At 35.3% G+C, this 13465-nt stretch overlaps 1 long non-coding RNA gene across 1 annotated transcript in view; it reads right to left on the bottom strand.

Moving 5' to 3' along the window:
- Nucleotides 1-3570: 3570 nt before the first annotated feature.
- LOC143350146 (uncharacterized) overlaps nt 3571-13465 on the bottom strand; it is a 175281-nt gene continuing 165386 nt past the window's right edge. The window contains exon 5 of the long non-coding RNA XR_013081063.1: nt 3571-3674. This is a non-coding gene — a long non-coding RNA (uncharacterized LOC143350146). The remainder of the gene's footprint in view (nt 3675-13465) is intronic.

Below are 13465 nucleotides of genomic sequence, written 5' to 3'. Positions count from 1 at the left end.
TCTGATCACAGTCGATTAAATAATCGAGTTTACGTTAATTATTTGTTTATACAATCTAATCTAAAGTGACCAGTAAATGCATTTTTGTTAATTTCGTAACTATTTAGGGGAAAGCAAACGTAGACAGATTTTTTTCACTGAAGAATTGAAGAATAGGGCTGGATAAAGGTTACACAAATAATACTAAGATACAGTCGATTAAATAATCGAGTTTACATTAATTATTTGTTTATACAATCTAATGTAAAGTGAATAGTAAATATATTTCTTTTAAATTTCGTAACTATTTAGAGGAAAACAAGCACTCTACATAGACAGATTTCCAATATGAGTGACTTTCCACTCAAGAGTTGAAGAATAGGGTTGGATGGGGCTGGAAGGGCTGGGGGATTTGGGGGATATTTGATTTTTGTTTGAACGACTCCTTTCACTAAAAAGTTAAAGAATAGGACTGGATACAGGTTACCAAAATAATATTACGATACACTTTCATGGAAAAAATTATTTCTCACTTGCTAATGTTTCCCTTAATGAAATCTTTTATACAGGGTGTTCGGCCACACCTGGGAAAAGTTTTAATGGGGGATTCTAGAGGCCAAAATAAGACGAAAATCAAGAATACCAATTTGTTGATGAAGGCTTCGTTAAACAGTTATTCACGTTTAAAGTTCCGACCGTACTGAATTTTTTTCTCGAAATTGCGCAAGATTTCGGGGGTATGACTATTCACCAAAAATGATTGCAATTGATCCCTGCAACCGAAAATAATTTTTTTAGAATTAATTAAAATTTTTTTTTTTCGTCGAAAAATTTAAGCACCTACCCCCTGTCGATTTTTCTTAAAAATTCGTTTTTTATTTTTAGTAATTTTGTTTGACGCTCTACAGAAAAGTTGTCTAATACTTTTTTGTAGGTACCCATGAGCTCTACTTCAGAAAAAAGTTTCATTGAAATATATTCACAATTGTAGGAGTTATGGCTGTTTGAAAATTGGACCATTTTTATGGGGTTTTTCTCATTTTGCGGGGTCAAGAACCAACTTTTCGAATATTTTTGCGATTTGTACATATTCTCCATCAAAATACGCGTAGTTTGCTTTTTTAAACATTAAAATCGTCCAATCCGTTCAGAAGTTATGACATTTTAAAGATTCGCATGAAATTTCAGTGAAACATATCGACGCTATGGTCAGACATGAAAATTTTCGGTAATGAATTTTTTTCTCGAAACTGACTAGGATTTCGGGGGTATGTCGGTTGACCAAAAATGCTTGCAATTGACCCCTGCAACTAAAAATAATTTTTCCAAGACGATTCGAAAGTTTTTTTTTTCACCCAAAACTTTCAGCACTTACTCGAATTTTTTTCTTGAAAGTGGATAGGATTTCGGAAGTATGTGTGTTCACAAAAAATGATTGTAATTGACCCCCCCAACCGAAAATAATTTTTCCAGAACGATTTGAAATTTTTGAATTTAATTGTTAATAACTTTTTAACGAAGCCTCCATCAACAAATTGGTATTCTTGATTTTCGTCTTATTTTGGCCTCTAAAATCCTCTATTAAAATTTTTCCCAGGGGTGGCTGAACACCCTGTATTTTTGGAAACTTTTGATATCCTGTATGAGCTATAAAAATGACACAATTTAAGAAAGTACATTTTTCAGGAGTAAAATTATTTACTAAATTCCTAACATCAAAAAAAAGAACAAGCTCAAGTAGACATATTTTCTAAATTTTCTGGATTTATTAATAATACAAAATGTGGTCTATGTTTCGAAATTAATATTAACTGAGATTATTTATAAGACTATATCAACCTGATATTTTTCAAATTTAATTTATTGATTAAAAAAGTGCTTGCCCATATTCTCTATTTATTTCTTCCTAAAAAGTCCCCTTTATCGGGGTTCTCTGCAGCTTGTATTCACAGATTCTTTTCATTAACCTTGTACCCGACAAAATTTCATTTTAGAAACAAATAACACCGACGTCGTTACTCGAGAAAGTACTAATTCTATAAATCAGGTGCTTAACGCTTTGATTGCCACGTATCTATACATGTGTGATAGGACTCTTCACTATGGAATTAAAACAAATTAATTCTCTCGTTGAAATGTCGAAGGAAATAAATTTGAATAGGATCAAAGAAAATGTTTGAAAAAATGTTAAGTTACGTAGTTTACGATTGTCTAAAGCGAAAGTAGCGGTCTCGAGCATTGGGCATTTTCAGTCGCGTTGAGAAAATGGAGCACCTACTGGATAAATTCGTCCCAACCGTGAATCAGCCGCGTAAGTAATCTTCATGGCCTCCGCCTAATTTCGTTTCTCATTGAAAATTACGGCCACGCTCTTCCTCAGTTAATACGCATATTTTGTTAATTCAACTAAAAACCCCTGATCTCATTAACCCGTCCCACGTTACGTACCGCGGCGCAGTTACCTTCGGAACAGTTCCAGCTTATATATTTTTTCCTCTTTTAATACCGAGTACCAATTAGGACAACGGCGGAGTAAGTTCTGGTGCCCCTCTTGAGCCGCCATAAAGCTGGATAGTTTGGGGACGGGGGCAGGGGGAAGCCCCTTTCTCTCGGGCGACTCCAGATGGGGGCTTCTCCCCAGGGTGGTGGTGGCGTCGGTTGAGCCAAAATGGTGGCTCCGTGGCGGGGTGACCTCCGTGCCAGGGTACTTCGTAATGGCGAAGTTTACTTTGCCATTTGTATCGAGGTGAACGGAGAGGGACGAACCGAGCCGAGGAAGAAGGAACGCTTGACCGCGTGATAGAGACGAAAGAGCAACGTAGAGGGGGGGGGGGGGGGAGGAAGCGAAACTGTAGGAAAACCGGAGGGAGAGAGACGCGGAGACAGGAAGAAAGGGTGGAAGACGAGGGGGTTGGAAAGAGACGTTGGATCGACGAATCCTCGGGCTCCGAAAAGGAGCGAGGGGGTCGAAGCCAGGCTTTGGCCATAATAATTCACGATACAAAGCTTAAAGTACCTTGGGCCCGGAGGAAAGTTTCGGAGTGGCGCGCGAACCGTCCGACGTCGATAAATTAGCTTACACTTTTTACATAATACGACAACGAGGTCCGAGGAGAAGGCGTCTGCCCGCTCCGCGGAGGAGTCGGTGGTCGGAGCGGCCGCTAGGGGGTGCACCCTCCCGCCCCGTTCGTTCTGGCGTGCAGAGGTGTACCTAACTACCTCAAACTCGTCTGCCTCCTCGGGTCAAATTAATTCCGGTATTAAAATTTGGCTTGCAAATATTCCCGACCCGCGGCTACGCGTGTGCCGGGGCACACGCGCGTGGTCGAGCGTGTGCACTCTTCGTCGTTCGACAGCGTGCGCATTCATCTACATTCCGGTTTTCCCTGGTCACGCACACGTTACCCACACGCGTGTACCTCGGCTCACGTATATCCGTGTACGCACGTAATTTACATCTGTTATTATGGAAGAGGCCTCGGCCCGTTCCGCTCGCTCGCTCGCTCGCATGCGTTTCGATGTTTCGACTGACCTGTAGAAAGCGAAGGAAAACGCCCTCGGTCACCGGGAATTTCCTTCGACAATGAACGACGCTCTCTCCTTCCACGCCTTTTTGCAGATAATTTTCTCTATATGCCGGTTAGAACGTTCCGGTGGCCCTCTTGGCAGGCACCGTTAATCGAGCCTGAAACATTCTGTCACTTTTTCTTTGGACACTTGCTTTCTTTGTAACCATCCGACTTTTTTTTCCTGAGGGTCTTAACTTTTCCACCCTTTGAATCCCAAGAATTCATTTTGATAGGAGCAACTGGCTACTTGAATGCAATTTTGTGATACCATTTTGAAGTATATTAAAATTGCCCTTTTTTCCAGTGAAATCATTAAATGTTTGTAATTTTTAATTTTTTCGTTTGATTCGGACACGTGCTTTCTTTGTAACCATCCGACTTTTTTTTCCTGAGGGTCTTAACTTTTCCACCCTTTGCATCCCAAGAATTCATTTTGATAGGAGCAACTGGCTACTTGAATGCAATTTTGTGATACCATTTTAAAGTATATTAAAAGTGCCCTTATTCTCAGAGAAATCAATAAATGTTTGTAATTAAAAATTTTCTCGTTTGTTTCGTTAATTAGGTTTGAATTACTATACATAAACCTTAAATCGAGTTGTCGTAGATGCACGTCGTCGTAGCGGCGTCAATTGGAGTATTTAAGTCGAGTTAAAGAAAATACAAAGTCATTATGAAGTTCATTATAAAACGTAATTAATTCATACCAACCCCATACGTTACAACGGAAATAAAAACTATATTTTATTATCAATAATTTTAACAGTTGTTAAGCAATCATAAACTTTCTGTTCATAAATGACTTTATCGATGAACTTCGTATACATTTCTCAATTAATTTAATTTCAATCTTTCTGAAATATTTACTAGTTGTTTCATTGTAGATACGTTTATCTTACTTATTGCATATTTATTTAAATCGTGTGAGACGAAATCCATTCATAATAATTCAACTGTATGAAATGAAAAAAAAACGAAGGATTCTACAGAATACCAGGTTGCAACAATTGTGTAAAAGTAGTAGAATAATTTCGATTCGTTCGATAAATTTATTTTTTAAAACAATTTAAATAATAGCCAACAGTAAAAAGTTCGAATGGTTTGAGACTCAAAAGGAAAGTAAAACAATAAAACTAAATGTGGAAAAGGATTTGAGATCCGCAAGTTTGATTTTTGCTTTTCATCATACAATATTCATTTTATATCGTTGATTCTTAAATATTTTGTATAAAATTCAAAACTAAATACTTGATTTATTAATTCATACAATGGATATTGTTATTGTTCTTTTCCCCCCAAGATGAATTTTCATCATTTTCCAAAAAAATTTCATAATATTTTAATCTGCTATTTTGGTTAGCCTATCTATAATAGCTATTTTGGTTAGTCTATCTACTCATCATTTAAGAAGATTTACAAATTTGTGTATAGACTAATCTGTTTAATTAGTATTTAAAAAGTTATATCCCCTGGAACATAAACCCTCTTTACATTTTAATTGATCCATGGCTTCCACAATAACATTCATCCTGTTGGTTCGAAATAAATGATAAAAAATATTGTTAATTTATAAAGTTGATTATTTCTGGATCGTAATCATTAAAAAAAGTGACCGTACTCTGTAATGAAATTCTTTCTTTATCATTATCATAAATTATTTCAAAGAAATCCCACTGTTTCGTGAATAATTGCATCGAAATGCAATAAATGAAATTTCAAGCTAAATAAAACTTCGTTTTCATCGATTTAGATAAATTCTTTCTATCATAATAAAATTCACTTTTAAACAAAATTGCATAAAATGGATAATCCCGTATTACGATCGATTTAAAATTTGGTATTTCAATCGATTTAGATAAATTCTTTCTATCATAATAAAATTCATTTTTAAACAAAATTGCATAAAATGGATAATCCCGTATTACGATCGATTTAAAATTTGGTATTTTAATCGACTAAAATAAATCGTTGCTATTACAATAGAAATCAGTGTATTTTCACAAGGTAATTTGGACACCTTCGAAATGTCGTGACCGTTCATATTTAAAAAGTGGCATATTTCATAATTAAATTCTTTCTTCATTAGGATCATCAATTATCCCAAAGAAATCCCACTGTTTCGTGAATAATTGCACCGAAATGCAATAAATAAAATTTCAAGCTAAACAAAACTTCGTTTTCATCGATTTAGATAAATTCTTTCTATTATAATATAATTCAATTTTAAATATAATTGCATAAAATGGATAATCCCGTATTACAATCGATTTAAAATTTGGTATTTCAATCGACTTAAATAAATCGTTGCACTACAATAGAAATCAGTGTATTTTCACAAGGTAATTCGGACATCTTCGAAATGTTGTTTGTTTGTGTTGCATGAAACACCGCCATAGACGTGATCGGATCGTAGATGATCGATCAGACACGGTCGGGAACGTAAACCGTGCGCGTCCATATAATCGCGACGCTGAGAACACACGTCACCATCGCTATACGCGGGTGAATTCTCATGGAAATTTTCATATTCATGTATTCATTGTTTATTGGCGGCCGTTCAGGGGGCGGCGGCACGGAGTATTGCGCAGTCACGGACCGAGCCAACGTAAGAACGATCAGCCGCGTTCATAAAAGATCTAGCGACGCGACGATGTTACGTAGCTGCCGCCACGCTCGATCTGTGATTGCTTGATCGCCCGGAAAGCTCGATGCGCGATTGCAGTTTACGCGCGAGTTTACACCGATTGAAAGCGCCGCCTGCGCGCCCCGACGTTCGCCGTGCTTGTGTACTTTGCTCGAGAGGGTGGAAATCGGGGTTGCGTGTCTTATTTCGGTGAACGGTGATCGATTGATTCGTTGGAAATTGTTATACGCCTATCGGCCATCGGCGCAAAACCACCGGTGGGGTTTTCATTAGTCGTTTGCCAGCCGGTGGTTTTTGCCTCCCGATCGCGGTGGGCACGATGAAATTGCAGTCAATTGTAGATGTAATCGTTCGACCCTCCGCAGAAATCTGAACGGTTTCCGGTTTACCACCCCTTACGAAAGCTTCTGTCCTGGAGACGTTCCGGACAATTTTCATTCGCGAGTTTCAGAGAATTCTCAAGCTTCGTTAACGTTCAGGCACGAACAACACTGTTTCTCACGTTTATGTACAGCCAAATTAGTCGCTTTTTTATTTGTTTATTAGTTTTGTACGGTCATAACATTTTGTGCATCAATTTTGCAAATTCAAGAAACTTGTTTTAGCATCACTGTTTTGTTGACAATTCGTACAATAAAATATGATTATAGTAAAGAAATTATTTACTAAGAAATTATAGTAGTCTATAATTCTATTCAATTCTTTAACTACGTATGGTTACTCACTAAAATCAGCAACACGGTAGTTCTTTGTCATTTTTTTTAATCTTTATTTATTTCTTAAAAAAAAAATATAAGACGTGCAACTACTGATGCTCAAATCGTGCCAATTCTTTTGATAATTATAATTAAAATAATTTCGACTATTTATTTTATTGTTAATTCTGCGTTACCAGGTTTTTAAAGGCACAGTTAATTTAAAAAAAAATTAATTTTCTTCACTTTTTGTGTTTACATTTGCAAGCATAGGAAACAATAAACTATCTGACTAATATTATCATTACGATACATTTCTGAGATATCAGAGATAATACTTAAATTTTTTCAGAATTTTTAAAACATTTTATCACGCTGAAAATCTCAATTGGATTCAGAAATCACAAGGTTTGAAATTAAAAACTGATAAAATAAATTTCTAAAATTTTTGATGAAATTGGTTACAATAATAAATTTATTTTCTATTTTTCATTATTCAACAACTAATTATTTATCGTTGAATTGAATTGGAATATTATTACCATTAACATTAATATCATGTGCTTATTGTATTTTACCATGACGGTACCAAATTATTTGAATAATATATATATATAATTATTATTTACAATGTATTAAAAATATCAAAATGACATATTACGCGAAAATTACAGCAACTTTAGTGTTTACTCTAAACTACGTTGATGCCCATTGTAATAATCATTTATGTCAATTAATTGGTATGAACAAAATCTATGATTAATTTTATTTGTATCTAAATTTTATCATTCGATTTAATTACAGAGATTGAATGATCGATGTTATTTCGGTATAACATTGCATTTTTATCTTAATCATTAAACTAGCCATAAATGTATTAACAACAATCTTATTAAAATTATTTTTTTAAATTTCGAGTCCTAACAAAATTTAATTAATCACTATTTTATTAATGAAAGATTCGATTTTGTTTCCCTGAGAAATGCTAAGTAGGTTTTCAGCTATCAAAATGATGATTTGCTATTGATACTCATTTACAAGCTAACTTGTTCTCAAAAAACTCTTTGAAAATGCAATTCGTTTTCGAATTGTTTCACATCAATAGCCTCTGATTGTAGTTGACAAAAATTGTAATTGCGATACTACACAATAACAGTGTTTCACTTAACGAGCAAGAATAATAGTAATAACAAATAGTCTACTTAAAATCACAAAATTAATAATAGTATTAGAAATGATAACTCATTATTACATTTTTCTATTATATAATAAGATTATTAGAAAATATATAAGATAGTGATTAGAAAAAAATAAAAACAAAAATTACAGTTGTTAAACTTTTAAAAATAGAATTATACGCTTAAGTTATCCCTACTGTTCTATACGAACAATTTTCTTTCGAGCCCCCGTTGTATCGTAAGTCACCCCTGTCCATACTTTCAAAAACACTACTTCTACACTGCTCAAGAAATAACATATTTCATACCAAAAATTATCAAACATTCCTATCCATTTTAATCAATAAACTTTTATCGTCGTACTAAAATAACGCACAAAGCATTTCTAAATGTTGATAGTTTCGTTCCATTCATAAAATCGATGACAATCGAACGCTGATTACTTACCATTCAGCATTGAAATTATTTCTAAAAATATTTCGCCTATTAGCTTTGTCATATATTTTAATATACGAATTTTCGTCCCGTTTAACATAAGCCCCGGTTTTAAACCATGAACGATCCAGTACGTTCTTTCATCGGTCAGGTATTTATTAATTTTGTGCCATGCGAAACCATTTCGTTTTTTTTCTCCATTAGTCGGTCGAAAATGCGCGTCCATTTCGAAATTCCGAATTAATTGCCGTTTAAACGCCGGGATCAAACGTGCTTCCGGACCACCATCTCAAATCCCCTTTTTGTTTACCAACCTTGCTCCGCCGCAGTGACGTATGAAATTTTCTACAATTTTTACCTTCCTTCCCGTTCTTATCGTCCTTACTTAATACTTGTTTGCCGCGGAGACAGCTTTCCAATGGCGACCGTTTCTGAAGTCGTCCTCGTCGTCGTCGTCGTCGTCTCCGGTACGTGACAGCACTTTGTTTCGAGGGACTGCGAGAAATTCTCAGATCCATTATGTTTCCAAGTCCTTTGACTCTTTGTCGGTGATAAGCGCGTCAGTCTCCGGCTTCGTTCTCCTTTCACCGGAAATTTCTTTCAGAGGCCACTTAGCGCATGAAACGATTACCGTCGAGTTTTCACGATTGAACTACCGCGAAGTTATCGTGCCTTTTATACCACGAATTTCCTGGCTGGCCTCTTCATTGTCCCGGACAACGAGGACTTCGATAATGTCCTCTCCCGTGGAGGCCTTTATACTTTCCGCGGTCCGCTTTGCGCGCGGCATTACGCAATTAATAACAATATCGCGAACATTGATGTTTCGCCGACGATTGTTCCGAAGTTTTTTGTCCGGCCGCGCTTTGATCCACGGTTTGGCGCGAGATTATGATAATTTGAAAACCGAAATTAGGGATTCGCGCAGAGACGAACGCGGATTATCGTTCTTTGCCGCGTAACGTAGTTTGAGTTTTGCACAGGGGAGGGGTGAATAAATGTTTAAATACGATTTCGAGGAAAGTTTTTCACGGATGGAAAAGCCACGAAGCTGTAACAGTGATTTTTTCCGTTCAAAATACGAAGAATTGCACAAAGCGCGGCGTACCTATCTTTGGAACAAATTAATTTTAAATAAATCTGAATGCGAATTTTCGAAATTATACATTCGCTGGAAATGTGTTACGAGTTATAAAAATTTGCTTGTGGATTTGAAACGGAAAAATTGAATTTGACAGGGGTGAAGTATGTAAAAGTATAGTTTTGAATCTTGAAAAATATAGAAATTTTTAACTAGCAATTGTCTGTGAAAATGTTACGAAATATATAATTTTCAGGGCTAGACGGTTTTATGATAACGAACGCGTGAAAGTAGTGCGGAACTTATGCAGGCGGTTGCAAAATGGCGTAAATTTTTGTCTGCTTTAATCGCGAGACAAATCTCGCGACTAGTACAAACGCAGAGGGTCGTTTGTAAGCGTCGACTTACTGGGTCCGAACGGCCGCGAGTCCTACAAACATTTTATGTCCTCTTGACCATTTTTAACGAACTTTTTCCAAAACTTCAATCTATATGGCTCGTTCCCGACGCAGATGGCACATTCATTTTTCCACGGTAGTTGAGCTTTTACATCGTCTGCGTTTCTTCACCGCCCACTGGCCACCCTGCATAAGTAATTTTCTACCCTGCATAGGTAATTTTCATGACGACCTCGTAGTTGTCGGCGTTGTTCAAGCTAATGTCTAGCATCTGAATAAACGTGTTTATCCCCAAGAGGGGGAGGCGGTAGAGAGAATTGCAGGAAATACATGGTTACAGTGCAGCCGGGACCAGAAACGCTGCTTCTCGGTTTTAGCAATTGATAAAAGGCGCCAGTCTCGACCGTCACACATTATATTCCCGTTTGAAATTATCCAAGAAGAATGTACATTCTGGGAACAACAGCGATGGTAAACTCAATTTCATATCATTTTGGGAAATTGTATAAAATTAACCAAGAAACAGCGTTTGTATTTAGGAAAAAGAACAAAACGTATCAACGATAATATGGTGCTTTCTAAAATAAATTTTATAAGATCATACAACTTTTAATATTGTCAAAAATAAACGATTATTATGGGCCTTTCTGTCTAATTCTTCCTTGGTACAAATTTCAGGAGTCACGTTAAATTTTTAAATAGGAGGGAGCTAGTTCTATTTATCTTAGCTTAAAGAAAAAGAAAACCGAAATGCATCGACATTAATATTTTTCGATGCTTACTGAAACAAATGAACGTTATAAGATTATACAACTTTTAATATTGTCAAAAATAAACGATTATTATGGGCCTTTCTGTCTAATTCTTCCTTGGTAAAAATTTCAGAAATCACATTAAATTTTGAAATAGGAGGGAGTTAATTCTATTTATCTTAATTTAAAGAAAGAGAAAAACGAAACGTATCGACGATAATATTAGGTTGGCCAAAAATATGGTTCTCAATATGTAATTATAACAGAAGGTAATTCTCTTATAATATGAAATATCTTTATTCATTAATGACTTTTTTTACTCCATATTGTTACGTATTCTTATCTTTCGAACAAATTCATAAGTTTTCAACAAACTAATCAAGGGCTATTTAATAGCCTCTTAGGAATTGCAAGAATTTTTCAGAGGTAAACAGATGATAACAAATTTTAATTGCGTTTTCTCCATGGATTTTACATAAATTTTTACAAATTTGCATCTTGTGATTTCCTTTATTATTTCATTTAGAAAATTGTGCAAAAATTATAAAACTAATCTAACCTTCAAACTTTCTTGTTACTATTTATGGTTAAATGTTAGCTATTGATTAACCATGTGCTCTTCAGATTTGATCTGAAATTGCATTTCAGAATGTCTGAATGAACGTTAGAAGATTATACAATTTTTAATTTTAATGGGAGATTCGAGAGGCCAAAATAAGACGAAAATCGAGAATCTCAATTTCTTGACTGAGGTTTCGTTAAAAAGTCATTAAAAAATTAAATTTAAAAATTTCAAATCATTCTGAAAAAATTAGTTTCGATTGCGAGAATCAATTACAATCATTTTTGGTGAATAGACATACCCCCGAAATCCTACGCACTTTCGAGAAAAAAATTCGAGGTGTGAAATTTGTCGACAAAATTAAAAAATTTCAAATCCTTCTGGAATAATTATTTTCGATTGCGTGTGTCAATTACAATCATTTTTGGTGAATAGGCATACCCCAAAAATCCTAACCATTTTCGAAAGAAAAATTCAGTACGGGCGGAACTTTAAACGTTAATAACTTTTTAACGAAGCTTCCATCAACAAATTGGTATTCTCGATTTTCGTCCTATTTTGGCCTGTAGAATCTCCCATTATAATTTTTCCCAGGGGTGGCCGAACACTCTGTATACTTTTTAATATTGTCAAAAATACACGATCATTACAAGCCCTTTTGTCTAATTTTACTTTCGTACGAATTTCAGAAGACACATTAAATTTTTAAATAGGAGGGTGTTAGTTCTACTAGGTTGTCCCATAAGTGTCGTTCAATATTCTGAAATTGACGAGGATCAAACTTGTAATTTAATAGAAAACAAACAAAATTTGTTAGATCAAGAGATTTGTGAAATTTGAAACATACTAACATCAACGATTCATAGAAATTTCAAAGCCATAGATATTGTGACAAAGCTTGAAGTTTAAAATTCCCACTGGCTTATTAAACAAAATTTTCTTAATCGTGTTTGAGTGTAATTGTATGAATATAATAAAACCAAACCTTATAAGAAATAAAATAAAACAATCTCCAGACTTATTAGTAGGCAAACAATTTGAATGAAAAGCATAGAACTATAATTAAAAGAAAAAGAAAACAAGTTTTGTATCAACGATACAATAGTTTTGCTAAAGGAAGGGGAAGGAGTTGTCGAATGAGAAGAGATTTACTATTTTTCATAAAATTCCGTTAGCATATAATAAAACCTTATAAGAAATAAAAAACTATCTTCACTAGTGGGTAAACAATTTGAAAATGTCAATGTTTTAATAAAAAGCGTTGAGCTTCACTTTAATACAAAATCAAACGAGTTTTTCACAAAATTCTACATGTTTAAAATATTACTTTAAGTTGCAGTACAAAACTCAGCACGAACATAGTTACCTTATTAGTGAGTAACCAATTTGAAAATGTCAATGTTTTAATGAAAAGCGTTCAGCTACATTATAGTACAAATCAAACAAGTTTTTTATAAAATTCTATATGTCTAAAATATTACTTTAAGTTGTAGTACAAAACTCAGCACGAACATATGAGACGTCCCAATATTTACCTTATTAGTGGGTAACCAATTTGAAAATGTCAATGTTTTAATGAAAATCGTTGAACTACACTTTAATACAAAATCAAACAAGTTTGTCACAAAATTCTATTATACATTTAAAATATTGCTTTAAGTTGTAGTACAAAATGAACATATGGGACAACCTAATATTTACCTTAGCTTATCGAATTTTGACGTATACGACGAATAAGACGTTGCATAAATGAACGTAAAAAAAAGTCGATGATAAAAGAAAACAACAATTTAGTTTTCCTTAAGCGTCCGATTATTAGGGCCAGTTCGCTAGTCGTTCCTTGCGAGCGATGGCTGATTAGGCGCGTAACTCGCGCGCCTATTCCGTCGATTGTAGTTTTGTCGCGAACGGATTTGTTGCCGATACGTTTGAAGGTTGTCGTCTGTACGAGCACCCTTCCAGGATCGCGGTGAAAACACAAAGGGAGCCTTCGAATCGTTTGCGAGCGCGGCCCCGTTCGCCGCGATCATATTCGCATCGAGGCGCGGTCCAGCGATCACAGCCGGCCACAAAAGCGGGGAAACCCGCGTCCTTTCCGATCGGTCGAGCTCGCGCCTCCGAAATAAAGTCGAAGGGACGTGCACGGTTCGCCGGAGTCGATCAAAAGGAGAA

This window comes from Colletes latitarsis, chromosome 14, assembly GCF_051014445.1.
Source record: "Colletes latitarsis isolate SP2378_abdomen chromosome 14, iyColLati1, whole genome shotgun sequence".
In the NCBI taxonomy this organism is placed as follows: Eukaryota; Metazoa; Arthropoda; class Insecta; order Hymenoptera; family Colletidae; genus Colletes; species Colletes latitarsis.
This window is presented reverse-complemented; position numbering and strand designations above follow the sequence as displayed.